This window comes from Polypterus senegalus, chromosome 14 (genome assembly GCF_016835505.1).
Source record: "Polypterus senegalus isolate Bchr_013 chromosome 14, ASM1683550v1, whole genome shotgun sequence".
NCBI classification, from domain to species: Eukaryota; Metazoa; Chordata; class Cladistia; order Polypteriformes; family Polypteridae; genus Polypterus; species Polypterus senegalus.
In genome coordinates, this window is record NC_053167.1 from 36,488,402 (window position 1) to 36,512,270 (window position 23,869).

The following is a 23,869-nucleotide window of genomic DNA, read 5'->3' on the forward strand; positions in this document are numbered from 1 at the left end:
ATGACACAAGCATTTAACTTTTGCCAAAATTTGTCGCTGCCTTTTTAGCTGTGTTGTTATTTTCTCTTTCTGTTTTATATTCAATATATATTTGCGTAGCCGCCACTGCAGTACTTACTTTTCTTTCCCCAAGTAACCGATCGCCACACAATCAGCTCTGTAATAGAAGTTAAGCCATCGGTAAGCTTAGCGCCGATTCTTCAAAACGTTTAAGGAACATTGAAATATCTTCGTAGTACATGTTTAATTAATCTATCCTTCACGACACTCCCAGTGAAGAATATACTGTAGATTATTTAAATTAAGTTAAAGTTTTATCTGTATAATTTAATATACATATTTTGCTGCATTTCAACTTAACAATGATATCGTCATCATATGTAAATGCACGCTTTATAAAGTGGCTCAGGTTGTGTGATATTATAACTATAGTGCAAGTTTACAGTTTACTTATAAGTACAAACAGTTCTACAAGGTGCAATTGATTGAGTGCATTTAAAGTTCTTGGGATGAAACTGTTTCTGAGCCGTGAGGTACGTACAGGAAAGGTTTTAAAACGTTTTGCAGTGGCTGAGACAGCGTGTCCATGAAGCTGTATACCGATAATTCTCTTTCCGATCAGCTGCTGCTGTGATTCACACTCAGATACAGTGATATAAATACCTCAAGTGGTGCAGTGAGAGTAATATGGAAAAAGATGATCCGCTGTGGCAACTCCTAACGGGAGGAGCTGAAAGAAGAAGAAGAAAAATAATAAGAAAAAGAAGGTGCAGTGAGAGTAACAACGCTAAAGCAGTTATGGAATTTGAAATACTATGGCTGTTCCCTGGACCATTATATTGTTACAAGTTAATTACAATCAAATGCGTTACAATAATAAACAATATGCGGTTAGTTTCGGTGTATTTATAAAGCCGCGTCATGAAAATAAGGTGTAACCACACAGGAACAGTAGCACTGCTTTGACGCTGGGTGCCGCCAGTCTGCAAAACCGAGCGGAGAACTTGCGTACGACAAGGTATGAGGTACCGTGGAAAAGTGCATGGCTTTACGCAAAGTGTAGGTTTTATACATCGCGATTTGAACGTGGAAAAGTTCTTACGCAACATTTCTGTGCGTACGCACCTTTTATACATGAGGCCCCAGGTCACCTCCACTTACCCAAGCTGACATCACCACTTATAAGCAATTTGACCCTCTCTGCTCCAGCGCCATGCCTGCAGACAGTGGTGATATGGGAGACTCGATTTTGTGCCACCTGAACGTTCAGTTACTTAATCATAAAACTTTTATGTGTTGTTTCCCTGGCACACAAGTAAAAGATGTGGAAAGAGGAGCCTCAACAGCTCTTCAAAAGCACAAGGGCAGGAGTATTGAGACAATTGTATTCCATGGTGGTATCAATGACATTAGCCATCAACAATCAGAACTCTTGAAGATGAACTTTGCATTCCCTTATTCAGGCCACGAGAACTGACACGTCATGTCCAGTTCCCTTGCTAAGTAGATCGGATGAAGCCTATAGTCAACTTCTGGCCCAAGCACCTGGTTATGAGCCATCTGTGACAGGTAAAACATCAGCTTCATGTACAACTGAGATCTTTTCTATGTAACATATTTTTCTACAGATGTGGCGGCGTTCATCCAAATAGGTTTGGTGCACTGGTTCTGTCCAAAAAGTCTCAAATGTAATTTGTCACTCATGACTATGAGCCTTAATCTTAATGTTAACAATAAACCCATGTTAGGATATGATAATTCCACAGTCGGTTCACCTATAGGTGTGCACGGTATTAGAACAATAATAATGGACCATAGTTTATCTAAAATGTCTGGACAAAGCAGTATTAGCACTAATAACTTGATTACCTATCCCACTGTTCTAACACTCCATATAACAGTGCTCTTCTGAGACCTTAAATGTGGCTTTACTAAATATTAGAGAGATAACCTATAAGACTTTTTACATTAATGATCTTATCAATGATAGGAAAATGTGGCTCAGCAAAGATGGTGCTACAGTGTTGATTGAAACAGTACCTTTGAATAAAAATTTTATTTGCTGTGTTTACCAAGGTAAGAAAGGTGGCAGTTTAGTGAGTATTTCATTGAGACAATTAAACTTTAAATACATAAGTTTTGGCACTTTTGCATCTTTCGAGTATCTTGCCATGGTTATTCAAGGAGTAAGACAGTCTCTTGTATTGACCATTTATAGAATTCCAAAATATAATGCATCTTTTATTGGGGAATTTCAAATTTCATACAGATGACTAGTGTGACCCTTACTATCTTACTGCTCTCTTTTGATCTTAGCCAGCATATCAAGCAGCCTATGCATAAGGGAGGAGACACCCTGGATTCAGTAATTTCAAGAGGACTAAAAGCTGATGTGAAGCAGGTTGTGGATATCGGTATATCTGACCATTTCTGAATTTTATTTGATGCAGAAATAATGGGAATTAGAATTACAGAAAAACATAAGGTTAAAAGAAGTTATTTTGATGCATCAGCAGCTTCTAAGTTTGCTAATATTCTGAATAATCAGTTCAAATTTAATGTGTGCCCTAATACAGCTAGCAATGCCACCAGTATAGTGGAAACTTTGAATGCTAAGTTGAGAGAGGCAGCTGACATAGTGGCCCCTGAGAAAAATTAAAAAATTAAAAACTAAAATAGCTTGGAAAGTTCAAAGAGTGTCTGAACTTAAGAAAAAGGTCACTATGAAAAAGTGAAGAACAGGTAGAAAATTCTTTGCTAGTTTTTGTGATTGTTGTTTGGAGGTCCATGGTATTGTATATGGTGTACCACAAGGATCTATACTGCGAACACTGCTTTTATTAATCTACATGTTCCATTAGGTCAGATTCTAATAAAACACTATCACAGTTATGCAGATGACACCCAGCTCTAAGTATCTGTAGTGTCTGATGACCCTGACGCTCAGGCCTCTCTTAATTGTGGTCTGCTTATTTTTCAAGTGCTAAGCATAAAAGAAGTGGTGTTACGGCCTTTTGCTCTTATGCACAAAAATGTTGAACACTTTACCAAATAGAGATATGCCAAGCTTACACCATGGATCATCAAAAATAAAGATATTTTTCAGAGTTTTCATTATCCCCAAATCCATTGCTCCAGTGTCAATTATATCCATACATCCACCCATTTTCATACCTACCTAATCCACTTATAACATTCTGGAATGCTAACACCTATCCTAGCAACTCCAGACACAAGACAAAGACAAAACCTCAAAGTGATAGCTGATTGCAGTAAACATTCACATTCACATCTGCACTCACAATAAACCAAGTTCATCTAAGCAGCACTTCTCTTTCTACAATTTCCAAATCACTCAGTATCTGTTCAGTAGTTCCATTTTCCACTTGTTTATCCATATGCATCAGAGTAATTTGGAGGATTTAGCCATCTTAGAGAAGGTGGTTGAGGTGCTTGAGGGTGCCATCTGCTGGCTAGGTTGTCTTACTGGGTGACTTCAATGATCATGTTGGGAATGACAGAAAAATATGTTTGAATATAAGGAGGCCCATAAGTGTGGTTCCCAGAGAACCCAGGCCGAAGGCTGATAATAGACTTTGTAGTTGTGTCGTGACACCATATGTTTTGGACCCTTTTGGTGAAGAGATGGGCAGAGCTGTTCACTAATAACCCTTTTAAAATGAACTGGATTTGATGTGAGGGCCGTATGCCGCATAGATTGGAGAAGCCTTGACAAACAGAGTGTCCTGGGAATGTCTGGTTCAGGAATCCCATTGAGATTAGTTCATCTCTTACCTCTGAGAAGAATTTTCCAGTATGCTGAGGTAAGGGACATTGAGTTCAAATGGATTGTGCTCAAGACCTCAGTTGTGGACACAGCTACTAAAAGATATAGTCTTTGGGGTCTCTCATGGCAGTAATCCAAGGATTCAATGGTCATCAGTAAGGAAAAATGTCAAACTGGAGAATGGAAGGGAAATGCTGTATGGGGGATCTCCTAACTCAGCTGAAAGGTCCTGATAGGCCACTTGGACTGCTGCAAATGTCATTGCCGAAGCAAACACTTGAGCATAGGAGGAGTTTTGGAAAGGCCATGAAGAAAGGCTATTGGATGATCTCAAGGCTGTTCAAAGATTCAGAAGGAGATGGTGTGATCTTGCCAAGACTATATTGAGCAGGGAAGGAGAGGTGTTGACCTCTTCTGGTAAACTGACTGTGACCTTAGGCATGCACTCGAGTGATTTACTGTTAAGTGTGAAGTGGCGGGAATGTGGATCAGCAGCACCAAGTCTCAGGTCCTGGTTCTATCTCAGGAAAGAATAGATTGTTCTATCCAGGTAAATGGGGGATACTAGTGTATTCAGGAATTCAGGTATCTTGGGATCTTGTTCAAGAGGAGTGATAGAATAAGAGAACGTGCGGTTGTCAAGTTGATTGGAGCAATGACAGCTGTTGTTTTGGGTACTGTTCCAGTCTGTGATATTGAAGCAAGAGTTGAGTCTAAAGACAAAGCTCTTGGTTTACTGGCCAACTTAAATTCATGTCCTCACCTATAATCATGAGCTGTGGTTAATGATCGACAGAATGAAATCACAAGTACAAGTTGCAGAGATGAGTTTTTTCACAGGGTTACTAGACTGACACATTGTAATAGTGTGAAGAGCTCAGCAATTTAGAAGAATCTCAGAGTAGAGTCGTTGCTCCTCTACATCGAATGTTGTAAGGATGGCCATGGACAGGTCCCAAAGGAGCAGCTCTGGGCACATACCACTGGGTGGAGACCAAGGACATGCTGGAGGGATTATATCTCTCAGCTGACTTGGGAACATCTGGGAATTCCCTGGGTACAGCTAGAATTTGTAGCTGGGGACAGAAAAATCTGGGTGGACTTGCTTGGCGTGCTGCCACTGTGATCTTCACTGAGAGAAGCAGAGTTGAGAGAAGAGATGTGCTACAGCATATATATGTAAAGATTGTCAGATACAGTAAATGCAGAAAGAAGGTGTCATGATAGTACAGACTTGTTCAAAAATGTGCACTCTATAACTGTGTTTGATTACTGTAACTGACAAGAGATTTTAAGAACACTAATAAGAATCAAAGTCAGTCATCATGGCAGAGTGAGGACACTTCAAATGAAAATCAGCATGAATGAGAATCTAAACTGATTTTTCAGTTGGATAAATCTCAAATTTTAGATTTTAGATTTTAATAACCTAAAAATAGTTCCTTTCAAAAACGGTCTGATGAGCTACACTTACGAAATTAACCATTTTACAAAATAACCACAATAATGTCTTGCATTGGTGTGTATACAGTAGTTATGTGACTCCTTGTGACAGAAACATTTACAAAAGAAAGAACAAATAATAATAAAATGCCAAAACAGAGATTAGAAATGTCAATGCAAAAATAATGCATCATCCTTGAAGTACAGTCAAGGAAGTGTAAGTACATTTCCAGTTGGCTTAGAGTGTAATCATAAAAAACATTTTCCTTTGCAATGATCTCTTTTATGACACCAGTTTCACATTCATAAAGTATAAATCATTCAGAAGCTGCCTTAGCAAGCTCTTCGAAACACTTGTTAAACTTTGTGCTTTAACTATGTAACCTTTAGTCATTATCAACCTGATGGCATTAAGTAATAGTTAATAGCATCATATGCATAAACATACAATTAACAAATTCATGTGTGTTATTGCATAGCTTTTCTGTAGTAACATTTTACTCAGTAATGTATTTTTATTTCCATTGTCACAGAACTAATTGTAATAGTATCTTTATAATAAAATTAAAGTTTAAAAATAAAAATAATGTCTTAATGAAAATATGTTTAAAGGTCTTTAGAGAGGGAATACAGCAAGGATACTTGGAAGTGACCCTGAATAGGATGAAGTTAGATGTGTTAAGTAAGTGCTTTCCTGCTCAGTTTGCTTATTTTGTAGCTTTTACTGGGTGTAAATAGTTGCACATTCACTTCAATACAGAGTTATGTAGGAATTTTGCATATTTTAAATATTTTCTTTAGTACCAGTAGGCATGACCTTGTTTCAACTTTGAGTCCTTCCTTCTAAAATGTTCTTTGCATGACCCCAACATATGTCCACTGTCCATTTAACCCAGCAAAAGTAAATTGCTTCTCAGCTCAAAATGCTGCTATACATCACTATCATTTAGTTTCCCGGAGGCTGTAAATATTGTGATATTAAGTGGAAAGCACTGTCATTGAAAAGACTTCCAGGGGCTAAAGACGCTGCTACAAATAATAAAAATTAAGGGCTGTGAATGTGAATTAAGGACCAGTATTGCAGAGCAGACAAACTGACAGAGGACACTGGCTGACATGAAAAAAGTTAAACAGATTGGCTATGCCTGGTGTGACAGGAAGTTATTCCAGATGAAAAAGGTCAGACCAACAACAACTACAATATTTATTTGTATGGCACATTTTCATACAAATGACACAATAAACATAAATCTCTGCACATTGTCTCTTTTCTTTTCTCCTCCTCTACACCTCCTTGGCAAGCATTGTCCACTTGTGTTTGAATCTGACTCGCCTGGATTAGGTTGAGCAGCTTCTTTTATTCCGGGCCCAGGAGTAAAGAGTCACATAAAGCAGGGATGAGAAATCATTGCATCACCCCCTGGCGGCCTCCAATGAACCCGACAAAGGCTGTTCCAGAGGAATACAATATCTAGTGTGTCTTGTGGGTATAGACCCAGGTACAATTGCCCAGGGAAGCTGCCTGCTATTGTGTTGTTGGAAGCTAGTAGTTTTGCCGGGTTGCCTCTTCCTGTCCTTCCATACTGTCCTCCTAGCCGGGTATAGTTCCTGGGACCAACCCAGCCAGGAAGCCAGTGTACCTACTCCTGCACTGGCACCTTCTGCCTGTCTGTGGTCTTATATATATATATAAATGACAATAAATAGAAATTAGTAATAGTAAATATGTACAGTATATTTAGTGGATCCAAAAATAAAAGTGATAAAAACAATTAACAAAAACAGAAAATTCGTCTTCCTCCTTCTTTCACAAAACAAAAATTCAGAGGACAGAAAGAAGTACAGTTACCAAAAAAAAGTGAAAAGGTAAAAACTCAAGGAAATTCTATATACGCAGGAATGCAATTACAAGGATCGCTACTTGATTGTTCAGCTACCCTTTTCTCTCCAACACCAGGTGGTCTAAAGACAACCTCTGCTGGTTTTTTATGGGTTTATATGCCGGGAGCAGTTTATACAATACAATACAATTTATTTTTGTATAGCCCAAAATCACACAAGAAGTGCCGTAATGGGCTTTAACAGGCCCTGCCTCTTGACAGCCACCCAGCCTTGACTCTCTAAGATGACAAGAAAAAACTCACAAAAAAAAACCCTTGTATGGAAAAAAATGGAAGAAACCTTGGGAAAGGCAGTTCAAAGTGAGACCCCTTTCCAGGTAGGTTGGGCATGCAATCGGTGTCAAAAGGAAGGGGGTCAGTACAATACAATACACAGAACAGAACAAATCCTCAATACAGTATAACAATAAAAATTTTACAAGTACGGAGCAGAATTTAACAGTAGATGATATCACATAATATGATTTGGATTTTTTGATAGGCCTGAAGACCTCATCCATCAAGCTACCTCCCCTATTTGGCCATTCCACAGCTGAAACGGTGCTGGGCCAGCCAATCCGATGAAAGGACCCCCTTTCCCACGATTCCTGCGCTCCTCCATCAGGGATGACTTTACCTTAGGCAGGCAAAACAACCTGGCAGGTGGGCCGTGGCACCAAGTGCCACATTTGAGTACCGTGAAGAGAAACGGAATAGGTGAGGGTTAGTATCCAGTTATAACTATCCTGTTACTTATGTTTTAATGCTAATGACTAACAACAGAGATGCAGTCTGTACAGTTAATCAGCAGCTCCAGTCAGGATATGTTAAACTGAAGTAGTGAGTCTTCAGCCGGGATTTAAAAGCTGAGACCGAAGGGGCACCTCTTATAGTAGCAGGCAGACCATTCCTCAGTTTAGGGGCCCTGTAACTAAAAGCTCGACCTCCCAATGTTGACCGGCATCTTGAGATCGTAAACTGGCCAGTAAGCCAGTTTATCTGGACAATCTCTTCTACTTCCGCCTGGCACACTTGATCAGCAATGATGACTCGACGTCCAGCTTTTAGCTGCCTCTCTCCTGGATTACCCTCACCTACGCTGCAGGTATGTACATTTCTCAAAATTGACTATAAAAGAAAGGAAAGGCTATAATTAGTTATCTAGATTTCTCAAATGATATCCTTTATGTATGTCCTGAAACCCAGAATTGTAGGAACACCTAGGGCTGGTACGGTAAGTGCTAGGAAGGTGGCCGTAGGGTTCCACAGGGAATTCCTGATCTCTGAAGTACTTTGAGTGCTTAAACTAGAAGTGATCCTTGCCTGAGATTTAAAAGCTCCTTCTGGTCATTGCTGCTGTGAGCATAGAGTAAGGATCTGGCTTGTAACAAGGAGGTTCTCATATTGGGAATGAATGTAAGTAAAGTTTGGATAAGACAGGTGCGTATTGATTAGGTGTGTATATATTTATTAAAATTACTTGAACTGAATACATTACCTATCACCATAACATAATGCCTTTCAGGGTCAGATGCTATGTCTAGTGCTACAAATGGGCATTATTTTATTAAAATTCACTCACCTGTGGTTTTCTTCATATAGTTGGAATGAAAAATGTGGTCAATCTAGTCTCTTTGAATTGGAGACTGATCCTTACTTATCAAGTTAGTGTCTTATAAAAATACAATTCTAACCTTTAGGCCTGTGAGGTTTCAGTATCCTTTTTTCTCTTTGGATCATGCTTGAGGACTTTGACATTCCAGTGCAAAAGGTTCAGTTGTTGGTGAATGAAATACTGCTTCTGAATCCTTCAGATTATTCTGTAATCTTTAGTAAAAATAGTGCATTACTTCAGAATTCAGCTTTAACATTGATTTCATATCATTATCGATGGATATTATGGCTAAGGAGCTTGTCATTAAGTTGGCACTTACAACTGTGAGGGTAAAAAGAATAAAACAAAAGAAACAGTAACTTGATTTCTTCCCCTTCTTTCCCCTAACCCCTCCCTATCTTGACCCACACAGCCCCAAGTGAAACAAGAACACACTTCACAGGGTCACGGACCTCTGTCATGCCAAGAAACATGGTGTGCTCATACCAAAAAGTACAGTCCATATATAATAAACCTAGGATAAGATGTTAAATAGTCTCCTGAATTATAAAGGTCAACCAAGCTGTTTAGTAGAAATTGAATATATATTTCAAAAGTTTAATACTTAATAAGCATCATTAAGAAATTATGTGTATTATATACTTTATATAGTACATTTATATACTTTATTATCTAATTGTATCCCTAACTGTACTGACAACAAGAGCATGAGGAATTAAAGTACTTTCATTCATTTATATAGAAGACTAGCAAAATACCTGCACAGTCTGTGTCTGTGAAGTACTGCCTTAAAATTTTTATTAAGAAGAAAAGTAAACCTTGTTAAACTGAGGTAAAATATGCCAATAATTATTTGTTAAGGATCTCTTTGTATGCCACGTTGTCAGTTCGGCCCTCCGGTTGTAATATGACCAAGCTGTGCGCTGAGCATACTCTTGAGCATGCAACGTACAGTTGGCCATGTGAAAAGCAATCTTATCTCAAATCTCACAGCTTGGATTGCTGCTATCAATCGGTTTGAGTTTCATGGTTTGTTACAATTACATTAGTATTTGCAGGACTTGCTGTGTTGAAGTGACATTCGGCATCTGTCGAGCATTGTAAGCATACAACTGGTTTCATTGATAACTTTGCATCCAGCTTTTGAGAGTTTAAACATTCAGAAACATCAAAGTGTCCACTACTCAAATCGTCACTTGCGAATCTAAGATGTTTAAGAGGCATTGGCGGTTGTCCAAAGGTGTAAAATATTTGGCCATTTCGGTACGCTTGAAAGCGACAACCGAACAATTCAGCGGCAGCCATCAATTCACATGCAGAACCATAGGTGAAGGGCTTAAGCATTTCACTCTTCTAGTGCTCCTGTGTAGTATAATTATCTCCTGTACTGTCATCAGTCCACACTTTGAACCTCTCCCAGTTGTAACGGCCGACCCCTTGTTCCCAGCCGGCAGCTACACCTCCAAGACCTGTGGCCTGGATAATTTACTGAGAAACCTTTCCTGTCAAGCCGTACTCCTACACAGATAAACTTTCCCCACAATCGACGGTTTGAAATGCAAAGACACAGTAGGCAGAATGTAAAATTAAACAGGAATAAATGTATTAAATGAGACAAGACACACCACAAGACAAATGCACACCCAAATATTCCTCCACCCCAACAATCCCAAAGCAAAACTGAAAATATATATACAAATCCCCTCCCTTGTCCACGTAACATATAACATACACCACACAAACGACAAATGACTAGCAAACGGAATGATCGTGAACTTGAGTCCGAACGTGAATAAATGTCCTGAATACGGATACTGATTAGCGGCAATTGTAGTGTTTGTATTTCCCGGCGTTTGGAACAACCTCACCGTGATTCCTCGGCGTGTGGCGAATGATGATTCGACCCCGGGGTCTTCAGCGGCAAGCAGGTTGAAAGGCAGTCCGGATGAATGAAAAACAAACTGGATCAAAGCGCAATGAAAATGATTCAGCAGGCAGGTTGTATTCGTGAATGCGGTATTGGTTCTCCTCTTTCTCTCTCTCTCGTGCTAGTTCTCTCTTTCGTCTCCTTCTTTTCTCCTTAAATAGTCAGTGACGGCAGTAATTGATTGATTTGACACAGGTGCTTTCCAGATTAGTGGTTGTGAACTCCTCCCATCATCCGTCCTCCTTTACGGGGACAACATTAACTGATACACATACACGCAGTCAATGGGACAATGAAACGAGACACACACAGAACTGACATTTAAACACTAACTATGTGGCACCGCTACACAGTCATTCAATACATAAGACACAATGTTCCTCCAGATATCAAGAGTGAGCCTGATATGGCCGTGCAATATGTAACACAGAGAATGGAAAAGGCAGGTGCCATCTCCGGGCATGGAAACCACTCAGTAAGTGACAGTTCTTTGATCGATGGTGATCACCTCAATAGACATGTTAATGCGGGTATGGTTGGAACGATAAAGGTGAACAAAGTCTAAAAACCTATAAAATAACTATAATCATAATAAACGAACAATAAAACAGCGGAGAAGCCGTGGATTAAATAAAAAGGCTGCAGTTATCAGCAGGGAGACATCAATACCGTGGTGAAGCAAGGAAGGGAATGAAGAGACCGGAGCGACAGACGGCCTTATATAGGCAGGCAGCCAACAACATGTGAGGCGTGAGGATGGGGGACCCAACGCTGCCTCATATGGCGACTGAGCTGCAGGCTATGGACGTATGTATGTACGTAAATAGGATTCAGTTAGTGTTGGGAACCTGCATACCAAATTTCTTGAAGATGGGACCATAGGTAAAAAAGACCGTTGGAAAGTTCAATATGGCGGCCGACAGTGGCGTCATACCACCGAAATAAGTACGTACATCGGTTTTGGTTAGCACAGGGAAGCCGCTTACCAAATTTCGTGAAGATGGGGCCATAAATAAGAAAGTTCAACATGGCGGACGTTGTCGACCGTTATGACCGTTATGCATAGAATTTCAAAATGAAACCTGCTTAACTTTTGTAAGTAACCTGTAGGGAATGAGCCTGCCAAATTTCAGCCTTCTACCTACACGGGAAGTTGGAGAATTAGTGATGAGTGAGTCAGTGAGGGCTTTGCCTTTTATTAGTATAGACTAGCAGAATACCCGCGCTTCGCAGCGGAGAAGTAGTGTGTTAAAGAAGGTACGAAAAAGAAAAGGAAAAATTAAAAAAATAACTTAACATGATTGTTAATGTAATTGTTTTGTCATTGATATGAGTGTTGTTCTCATCTCTCTATCTATATATATATATCTATATATATATATATATCTATATATATATATATATATATATGTTGTTCTCATATCTATCTATATATATATATCTCTATCTATATATTATATATATATATATATATATATATATATATATATATATATATATATATATATATATATATACCAGCAGCAGAGAAGTAGTGTGTTAAAGAAGTTATGAAAAGAAAAGGAAACATTTTAAAAATAATATAACATGATTGTCAAAGTAATTGTTTTGTGTATTTGGCGGCAGCGTCACAAAGTTTTTTTCGTCTAGCTGCATCAGAAAATGTACCACGACGTCTGATACGCCTCCTTTTTACTGTTTTCTCACAGCTTGGATTGCTGCTGTCATATATATATATATATATATACTGTACACACACACACACACACACATACATACATACATACATACATACATACATATATATACACATATATACACATACATATCTTCATATCTACATATCTATATACATATCTACATATACACATATATATGTATATATATATATATATACATACCTATCTACATCATATATACACACACATACATACATACACACACACAAATTTTATATATATGTGTGTATGTATGTATGTATGTATGTATGTACGTACGTACGTATGTATGTATGTGTGTGTGTGTGTGTATATATATATCTATATATATATATATATATATATATATATATATATATATATATATATAATGTAGATAGGGGTGTGTGTGTGTATATATATATATATATATACACACACATACATACATATATATACACATACATATACTTGTGTGTATAGCTTTTATATATGTGTGTGTATAGCTTTGGTCACTGAGTGCAAGGGAGAAATAATAAAATATAGTCTATAAGTTATTAAACAGTAAAACATTAACGTTTTAAGAAGTACAGGTACATTGAGCACTACTGGAGTGGTTGGGGTAAACTACATTTTAAAGACTGTGTAACACAACAGGTAAGTAACTAACAGCAGCTAAAATGTATATGGATCATCTCTCGGTAGTAGATCCCTTTTGAAAGGCGCTACACGACGGCTGTGGTATAGAAATTACATTTTCTATGTGAACGTTCAAATTTGTGCCTCTGGTAATGTGCCTTACCGGCATTTAAAGAAAATTAGTTTTGTGTCCTCTGCAGTGTTAAGCGAGAAAGGCTTTAGTTTGGGACAAAAGGAAAAAAGTTGTAAAGAAAGGAAAGTTGCCTTTTTCTTTTATATAGTATAGAGAGATGTGTTCGCTGACGTTATGATCGCCTTTTGACGACAGTCGCGGTGGGTCTTGTGTAGACTGGTGAGACGTCCTCGCCATTAATCGGCTGTGATGGCACTGTCAGTCCTCTACTCGTGTGCGTGTCTTCATAATCCGGGTGAGAACCTCATAATCGTATACGTGCAAAAGAAAGTGTGAATCGCCTTAATATTATTTTGCCGTGGTGTAGAAAAGGGGTCCCGTGTTTGCACTTGTCTGGGCTATAGCGCAGGGGAGGATGAAAAAAATTAAAAGTGCTCACTTTGACTTAAGGCAGAAGCGCAGTCAGCGTCTCAAAGGCCGGCACAGCTATGCACGCGCGCTGGCTGCTCGACTTTTGCAGGGCAGGAGACCACAGTTTTTGCAGACACGTTCATGATATCAAAAGTCTCAGCGCTCTTTGGAGGTCATTCATATATATATATATATATATCAAAATACCCGCCCCTCGCAGCGGAGAAGTAGTGTGTTAAAGAAGTAATGAAAAAGAAAAGGAAACATTTTAATAATAACGTAACATGATTGACATTGTCATGAGTGTTGCTGTCATATATATGCCTGCCTAAATAAGTCACCCTCGCTTTGCTCTTACTTTATTTACCGTTCATTTAATCACAGCTAGTGGCGGAAAAATTATAAAATGGAAGGAGGATGGCTTTACCAAAACAATTATTGATGGCGAATCGATTATTCATAAAGCTTGAATTGGTGATGTTTTTCTGTGTTAACCTCATATTTTTCATACTTCTTCTCAAACTAAGGTGGTGCGAGGGTAAAATGAATCGGGATGCGCTGATCAAAGTAATCGGTGTACCAGGAAATCATGCATTGACAAAAGCTCCCCTTTGCTTGTAATGCAAAGTGTGATTAAATGCATTATTTTTTAACGAGTTATGGAGCACATGCATCGAAGCTTCTCAGCTGTGCTTGTGCTAAGAAAAGGAAAGATTTTAAAAATAACGTAACACGATTGTCAATGTAACCTTTTGTAAGTAGTGCCTGGAGGATTCAGTGTGGAGAAACTCTATAGAGACAGCGTGTGTATTAACTTGTGGATTTTTCTGTGAGTATTTGGTGGCAGTCTGACCAAGTTGCTTCGGAAGACGGCGTTAGCTGCAGAGCTCAGCTCAGAGCCAAATGTGATGAATGGGAGGGGAGATGATGACGTGACTCCCCCACCCACCTTAACTGTCAATCCCCCACAAACACAGTCTCTCGGAATTTGCATAAGCACACCCCTTCACCTACAATTTTAACTTAGTTATAAAGTGATCAAAACTCTCGTTTATATCCTGCGTCCTCTCATTAAACTTGTATCCCGCATTACCTGTGGGCATGTGAAACGCCAGCGGTAGCCTGTCTATGAACTTAATTTAAAGTTTAGGTTTGCACCTTGCTTTCTTTCCGAGGTAGCAGCAGTCATGAATATGGTAGTATATGTCACTCGCTCGCTTCTTATTGTTTCGCTGCCTTCTCAATTATATAATGCATGTTTTCTTAAGGGCTTTTTTGGTGGTCTTCCTGGTTTTCTACGCACTGCTTTGACAGTCAGTTCACGTGATTACGTGGGAGGCGTGATGATGTCACACGTCATTGCCAGCTCAACTCCATTACAGTTAATGGAGAAAAATACCTTCCAGTTATGACCATTAGGCGTAGAATTTCGAAATGAAACCTGCCCAACTTTTGTAAGTAAGCTGTAAGGAATGAGCCTGCCAAATTTCAGCCTTCTACCTACACGGGAAGTTGGAGAATCAGTGATGAGTGAGTGAGTGAGTGAGTGAGTGAATGAGTGAGTGAGTGAGTGAGTGAGTGAGTGAGGGCTTTGCCTTTTATTAGTATAGATTATGCACATGTAAATACATGCATGTCCATATAAACAAAAAAACCCTCATATAAACTAATGTTAAATCTACGGTTTCTTTCAATTACTTAATGGTGTCACAGTAAGACACAGGAAACATCAAAGGTTTAGGGCAGCCACCCGTATAATATCCCTGACTGCAAAATAGGTATTTTTTCCATGAGTTATGCATGGCACAATGTCGAAAACAGAACTGACTTAGGTTGAGTAAAATGACGGTTTTAAAGGTTGTGACAGGAAGTGACGTCGTCTGGACCAGAACTGGAAATGATGTCAGCGGAAGTGACGTCATCCGGAGCTCCAGAACTGGAAGTGACGTCTTCAGGACCAGAAGTGGCTTCATTAATAGTGCTGGTACAGGAAGTAATGTCATCAAAAGCGCTGGCATCTACTGGGATTTCCCAAGGATAGTCTGCAGAAGAAAGAGAGAGAGTTAGTGCAGCTCGCCACCCCCTGGTCTGGCGTGGTATTACTATTATTTAAGCCCTCTAGCTGCTTCTCATGCGCACGTGTGTGACAAGGCCCCTCACTTAGCCCAAACCCATCGGGTCAGGCGGCACTGACTGACAGGTTGTGAACACGAGAAAGGGCATCAGCGTTGGCATGGAGCAAACCCTTATGATGAACAAGCGAAAACGTATATGGTTGGAGGTCAAGAAACCACCCAGTGACCTGCGGATTCAATCCTTTGTGTAGGGCCATCCACCGTAGGATTGCATGATCTGTAACAAGAGTGAATTCACTGCCCAAGAGGTAGTACTTCAATTGTGTAATCACCCATTTAATCGCAAGAGCTTCCCTCTCAACCGCAGCATACCTGGTCTCCCAATCCAACAGCTTCCTGGTCAGATACATAACACTCTGGCTCACCATGGCACCCAGGCCTGTTTCTGAAGTGTCCATCTGGAGAATGAAGGGTAGTGAAATGTTAGATGCCTTCAAGACTGGTGCTGACATAAGGGCCTGTTTTACAGTAAGTCACAAAATGCAGTGTCAGCCTTATCAGTCCATACCACATTGTTAGGAGCCCTCTTCTTTGTTAAATCACTCAAGGGTGCTGCTCTGAAAACCGATGTACAAACCGGCGGTAATTCCAGGCTAATCCGAGAAATGCTTGGACTTGCCACTTGTTTCATGGACGGGGCCACTTCAATTTGGCATCTACTTTGAAACCTTCCTGGCTTCTCACTCACTACCTCTGGGACAGACAGTATAACTGCTTCAAGCTTCCATCACTGTCTGGAATTTAATTCAGTGCTGAAGTTAAGGATATTGTTCTAAGCAAAGAAGGAGCGGGGCTGAGCAAAGGAGGGATCCCTTTCTTTCCATTCCGGCTGCTTTTCTATATATATAATCGACCAAATCGCCTGACCATGGGGTACGCACAACAGAGCCCCGACCGCCCACTCTAACCCTCCTCTCGCGTCATGGGGAACGCATGACAGAGCCCTGCCTGCCAACTCTCACCCTCCTCCCGCGTCCACCCTCGCTCTCGAGGCATGTGCACTGCTTGCTCATGTGCCCACCCCCAACACGTCACCAAACACATCCTCACTCGCTTTGGTCTGTGCTACAGTCCATATGCAGCTGTAAGCCACGTTGACTGTTCATTTGCCTACCATGGTCACCGCCTCAAATGTATTTCATGAAAACACTTCTTTCAATGTTATACAAATTCCTGCATCAGGTAACTGTATCAGATTCAAATTTACCTTTTACTTTAACACACAGACAATTTCCTGTTAGATATGGCGCATGCAATGACAATTAATAAGGCACAGGGCCAAACTTTCAAAAAGATATGCCTGTATCTGCCAAAACCTGTTTTCAGTTACGGACAATAAGTATGTTGCTCTCTCCAGAGTTCCATCTTTTCATTCACTGACAGTTGTATCCTCAAACCCTCCCCATTTGTACAACTGTGTCTTTCAGGAAGTGTTCACACATCAATAAATAATTATGCGGCGTATGCTACACCGCGGGTTGGCTAGTATGTTATATTTAAAGATGGACATAATTGTAAGTAGATTCTTCTTTGTATTGCAGAGACACAATATGACTGCTGCTCATGTTTTATAGGACATTGGAATCAGTCTTTTAACTCCTTTACTACTTCATTGGGAGAGTTAAGGAACTGTTGGTCTTTAACTGTTACTTTCAGTTTAGCCAGAAACAAGAGGCAAAATGTGATTTCAGCAGTGCATAGGTGCTATTTGATGCTATAGAATGCTGGGAAAATGCAAATTTGTCTGTTTTCGAATATAATATATTTCTTTCTGGGATGACACATCAAGTTTTCATTATGCCTTATTATTTTAGAACATGAAAATAATGGATTTCACAGGCTTTTTTTATCAACTTGCCTTCCTTAAAAGCACTAAAAAAGCATTTACTGCTTTACCTGTTGTAGTTCTCTTACTCTATTATAAACAACCCCAGCTGTTTCTTCTGCTAGAAAACCTTTTTCTGAATATCACCTACTGGCTCCGCCTACAATAAATTATATCAGGAAGTTCTTTTAATTCACCTACCAGGATCACTGATAAACACCTTTACCGATTATTGTTGTCAGGGGAAGTCCTATTATTGCTACAGGGATGACATACTAGAGTTCTCCATCTCTACTGTCCTTTGATATATTTGCCCATTTGACTATTTATTTGCCATTGAAAAGCCTGGTATCTCTTCTATTACTAGTGGGCATGTGCTGCCTTTTGACAGACAGGAGATCCTAAGTCTCTCTGAACACTGGGTCAGGTATCAATGGACCCTACAGGATCACCTTTTCTCTAATGTTCTGAAAATGTACTGTATGTTTTAACTCAAGATGCAACTTTTACGGTCCTAGCTGTTGCCTCTCCAGGGCACAAATCCCATGTACAGGGATTCCATCTTCCCTACCATGTATGTCAACTTTCACTTCTGGAAGTTTCCCCTTGTTGATGCTCTTGCTCCTTGTGACCTCTTGCCAGAAGAGCACCAGTTTATTCTGAAAGTATGTTCATTTACAGATTGGCCTACTTGCTCTCTAATGACTACGCTAAAACACTGCTGTCTCCAAAATGAGGGGATACTACAGGGAGACTATTATTTTGTCATTTAGTTTACTACTAGCCCCTCTGATGAATGCAAGTGCTTGTCCCGAGGAGGCAATGCCAATTTCACCATCTAAAACAGGGCCAGGAGATAGCACGTCACTCTGCTACCTGTAAGAAACCAGTACAATAAACAACTGTTATGCTATAGAAAGGATTTTATCCCTGGCACAAGCATGTTTTCTTTATTCACATTTTCTTATTATCTCGTAAGTGTTCTGTTTTTGTTTATAATTCATTCATTTTTGATGAGTATTAATTTGTTGATGCAATATCTTTTTATTATTTTAGATCATTTTGGCTTATTCTGAGTGTGTCAGGACTAACAGTTTCAAACTGTTCTGAGTACTTTATGTCAATGATACACTTTTTAGTCTCTGTGAGAAATTTCAGGTTCTGCAGCTGGTGAAATGTTTTGTTTGTTTTTGGTAATATTTATTGTTTTAACTTACTATTTTAACTTACTAATATTTGGTGAAAACAATTTTCGTGTCATTTTTAGGGGATACAGGTTGGTGGTATTGTCATGATAACTATGGTGGTCATCTAGTGTATATGATGGCTTACTAAGCTGTCATCTTTTCTGCTCTTTTTGAGAGTTAGATGTTATCTTCATGACACTGTTCATTATTTTAGTTAGTCATTACTTACTTCATTTGTTCATTTAGAAGACTTTTTTTCTGATTGTCTTAATATTTTTTTGCATTCCTGGTCCTTGTTTTCTTTGTGTGTACTTTGTTTTCTCCTGTGTTTTCAGCATCACAGCTTTCATCTATATTCAGGGTAACTGAATTGAACTGCATAAGTTTAGAGAAGCAAAGCAAACCTTTGCGGGTTTGACATTAGGAACTCTAAATAACATTAGCACCTGATATTGCATGATTCTTTCCAAAATCACTAGAAGACTCCATCCATTATCCAAACACAGGGGTCTGATGGAGCCAATCCCAGCCAGCACAGGGCAGGAAACAAACCCCAGGCAGGGTGCCAGCCCACCGCAGGGCATGCACACACACACACACCAAGGACAATTTAGGATTGCCAATACACCTAACCTGCATGTCTTTGGACTGTGGGAGGAAACCCACGCAGACAACATGCAAACTACATGCAGGGAGGACCCGGGAAGCGCACCCAGGTCTCCTAATTGCTTGGCAGCAACTCTACCCAGTGTGCCACCGTGCCAGCACTCAAAGACTCAGTGGAATAGTTTTTTTTAATAATATTTTTTTTGTTTTGTCTTGACACACAGATACCAGAAATGTGATTACTCCTTGCCTTCATGGCACTTAGAATTTTAATACTATCAAGATCACTGTGAACAGCATGTTGCTATACTGCCAGCGATGCTGCCACATGCATATACCTAAACCAGGTGCCGTTTTATATAAAACAAGTTCAAAACCGAATTCTTGGAATTGCCTTGCCAAGCAGGAGGATAATGTTGATTGTCAAAGCTATTTGATGATTTTGAAAATGGAAAGAAAAATTAATTGTCAGGTTGTACAGTCAAATGAAAATGTTTTTGTAGTGTTGCATCTCTTAGTGTTGTTTTATTTGTGCTTTCATATGGTGCTGTCTGACTAGTGATTGTTCACTACATTACATTAGGAGTTGTAAGACAACCATTTCATTTATTAAAGGGATTCAGAAAGTATGATCTGATGTCTACCTTTTCTGTCTCTCTTAGGTAAGAAATATCATTTCCGAGTTTTACTTTGTTCTCACCTTTCTTTGGAATTGTGTTATTTCTGCAAGCTTTAGAATTTCTGAATACTTCTTTCACACTATGTTTTCTTTGTAACAATTGGAAGCTATTTAACCATGCCTGGTCAGGCAATTAAAGTCAGTACATGTGCTCTACACCATAAGGACTTCATTTTTATTTTCTTTTATTGGGCTAGCATTAGGGCCAGCCTGTTAAATCTTTAAAGTACCATCTGCCGTTTCCTTTGTTTTTGTTATTATGACTCAGTGGCATGTTTTGTACCTACTTAAAAATGTATTATTTTTTGCTTTCCCTCAGCTTAGGTCTTCCAGAAATTAACAGATTCTTCTAGGAGCTAAACTTTAGAGGGTTTAAGTGTGGCTAATAAACAGCAAAGAAGTACTAGTTTGTATTTTAGGGTGTCTAATGAGAAAAAGAGCAAGTAATCCATAATGAAAACAAGTAATGAAAACGTCAGAGTGTGAAACTGAAAAAAGTATATCTATAGTGTCATGTTCAAAATGGAAATATATGGGCTTTTTAGATTGATTAAAAAATAAAGAAAAACTATTACTTTTTGAGAGACAAGACAAGAGAACAGGAAAATGGCAGGATATAAAGAACAAAATACATTTTTACTGCTTGCGAGGGAACATAAATGAAGCCTCTTATATGCAAGATGGAAACAAGGAATTGTTATTTTTTAGGGGGATATAAATTGCACAAAGCTAGGCATGCTTAAGCAAATTTGTTCAAAGTTTATTCAGGGGATTGGAATTGGGAAGAGCGCCTGTAAGCAATATCGTCACTACCATATAAAAATTCTCTTGACAAAAAAAAAAAAACAAGTTCAACATGGCAATGCAGAAATGTAATAAACATAAGGATAAATAATATTCATTAAAATGAGATGAAAATGAGCAGATGTACACAAAATAAGGATGTAACTGAAAACATAATAATATAATAATAACGATACATTTTATTTATATCTCTACTGGATAGGTGATGGTCTGATTTATTCCTTAATACCTGGTGACACGTTGCTTGGCCAGTTGCTTTAACAACATTTATTGATACAGCACATTTTCATAAAAAAGTAGTTTATAAAAAAAGTTAAGGAAAAATGACAGTTGCAAAAATAAAAATAAATCACAATAAAAATGGAATAGTCCCAAATGGAATTGAGCATAAATTAAATTGTGGCTGAAATTAAATTACTGTTGGTCACCTTATTTTACATTAATGTGACATTTTCTAGCTCCTTGTCATTAAGAATATCTCAGTGATTTCTAAAAAATACACGTTAATGGCACAACAGAGTGCAGGGGGTCACACCGAACAGGCCCTTGAGAGGGACCAACAGCCTTACTGGTTTGAGGTCTCATGAACATCTTGTAATGCTGGAAGGACTTCAAGAATCAGTGAGCGTAAAAAAACTAAATTGTGCAGCTGAGCCTTGAGACAGAGAGAGCCAAGCGGCACATGGTGTCAGTCTAACAAGCTAATGGATGCATAGCATAGCAGCCTGCAAGGGTGTATTTACTTCTCTCGCCCTAAGAAGCAGGTCATTGCACTAACTTGCACCCAAAGACCAAACAAAAATCATGTACAAAAAATTAAAAATGACAAAAATGAAAGGAAAGAAGAAATCAGTGGGGTCAAGGAAAAGCAAAAGGTAAGTGATGTGGAAAAGACCACACTAACCATAGAATAAACAAGGCAACCTTTAGAACCTTTAGAAAAAGTCAAAGTTGAAATGCTGTTTTGAGCAAGTTAACGTTACATTAAAAAATGTTAAGTTTTACATTAAAATTTTACAACATAGAACAAATAAGTAAATAGTTAGTGGAATGATGTACCTTTCAAGCTAATGTGTAAACTGCTGAGTATTTGAACTTCTTTTCCTGTCACTCTGAGCAGAGACTTTTCCTTTTTTCTGTGTTGCAGTTGACAAGACATGAGGGAGCAAAAAGTTTCAAATTGTAACGTAATGTAACCTGACATAGTGAAATTGGTAGTCTGTACCTTGTAACTGTAAATTTATTAGAATAAAGTATAGAAGAGCAATGTAAATTATAAGGTGAGAAAGCTGAGATTGTAACTGCAAAAAAAGCCTTTCCCTGTTTCAATTTTTTCCAGGGTGTAATTTATTTTTTGATTTGTTCTTCTTTGACATTTGACTAAAGTTTTTAAAACAAACTTGATTGATTTTGCACTTTTGTTGTGCATTTGACTTATGCCAGATCCTATCCAGCCACTCAGTAACTGCTCAATTTTGGGAGCCTGAAAAAGACACAGCTCCACAAAGACTTCATATGGGAATTTGAGAACAAAACCTGACAGCTGAAATGCCTTGGCTCTACCCTGTTAAACAATGGCTATGGCAATGCCCCATGCCAGTGTGAGCATGCCAAAGAAAACTGAAAATACATAAACAAAGCCCCCAACACACTGTTCCAGCTATGTGATAGGTTGGATCTTGGGGCTGGCTGGGGGTTTTAGTTACCTCTCCCACCGATTTACTTGATTTTAGGACATTAAAGCAAAGGATTATGAGGAAGAGATGACAACGTTAAAGCTACAGGAGAAAGTAGGGTGAAACGACACCTTTTATTGGCTAACTATCCATCCATCCATTTTCCAACCCGTTGAATATGAACACAGGGTCATGGGGGTCTGCTGGTGCCAATCCCAGGGGCAAGGCAGGAACCAATCCCAGGCAGGGCACCAACCCACACTAGGGACAATTTAGAATCACCAATCCATCTAACCTGCACGTCTTTGGACTGTGGGAGGAAACCCACACAGACACAAGGAGAACATGCAAATTCCACACAGGGAGGACCTGGGAAGCGAACCCAGGTTTCCTAACTGTGAGGCAGCAGCGCTACCACTGCACCACTCATTGGCTAGCTAAATAGAATCTATTTAGTTAGCCAATAAAAGGTGTCATTTCACCCTACTTTCTCCTGTATCAATCTATGGCTAACACGGTACAACACTCTACTGCTAAAGTTAAAGCTAGAAAATGTCATTCTGATACATATGTAAAATAATGAGATCAACAGCAATATAATATAATTTAATTTAATATATATTTCTAAGCTGCATGGAGTGGATTTTAATGTTTTGCGACCAGTAAAGAGATTTACCCCACAGTCGTTGGTCAAATTTGAACTGTTTAACTCTCAATCCATCTGCAATAAAGCCAAACTGATTGAAGAACACATCAGGGAGAAAGGACTTGACTTCATGTGTCTGACAGAAACATGGCACCAGTCAGAGGTTTACTCTGCCCTAAATGAAGCCTGTCCTCCTGGCTACAGTTACTTGGAGGAAGCTTGCAGCACTGGGCGTGGTGGTGGCTTAGCTATCATCCACCGTCAGGATTTGGGGTTGTCCTGTATCTTGATACTTGCAACATCTTCCTGCGAGTGCCTTGCATTTAAATGTAAGCCTCCTTTTCCCATGACTGTTCTCCTTATCTACCGACCTCCAAAACCCAACTCTGCTTTCATCCCGGAAATGACTGATCTTCTCACAACACTCTGTGCTACCTCTACCAACATCATAATCCTAGAAGATATAAATATTCATGTTAACAATCCCACAGGTTATCTCACTGCTGATTTCCTTGAGCTACTACATTCTCTCAATCTGCAACAACATGATGATGTCCCCACACATTCCAGGGGTCACACACTTGACCTGGTCATTTCAAATTCTGCCTTAATCAGTAACCTACAGGTATATGATCTTGGTATTTCAAACCACAAAGTAGTGTCAATGCAGCTGCCCTTTCTTTCCCCCCATACTAAACTAAAACGACAGATCCATTTCAGAAATCTGAAGAACATCAATGTGGATGCCTTGGCCCTGGACCTTAAACTTCTCTCCTCTG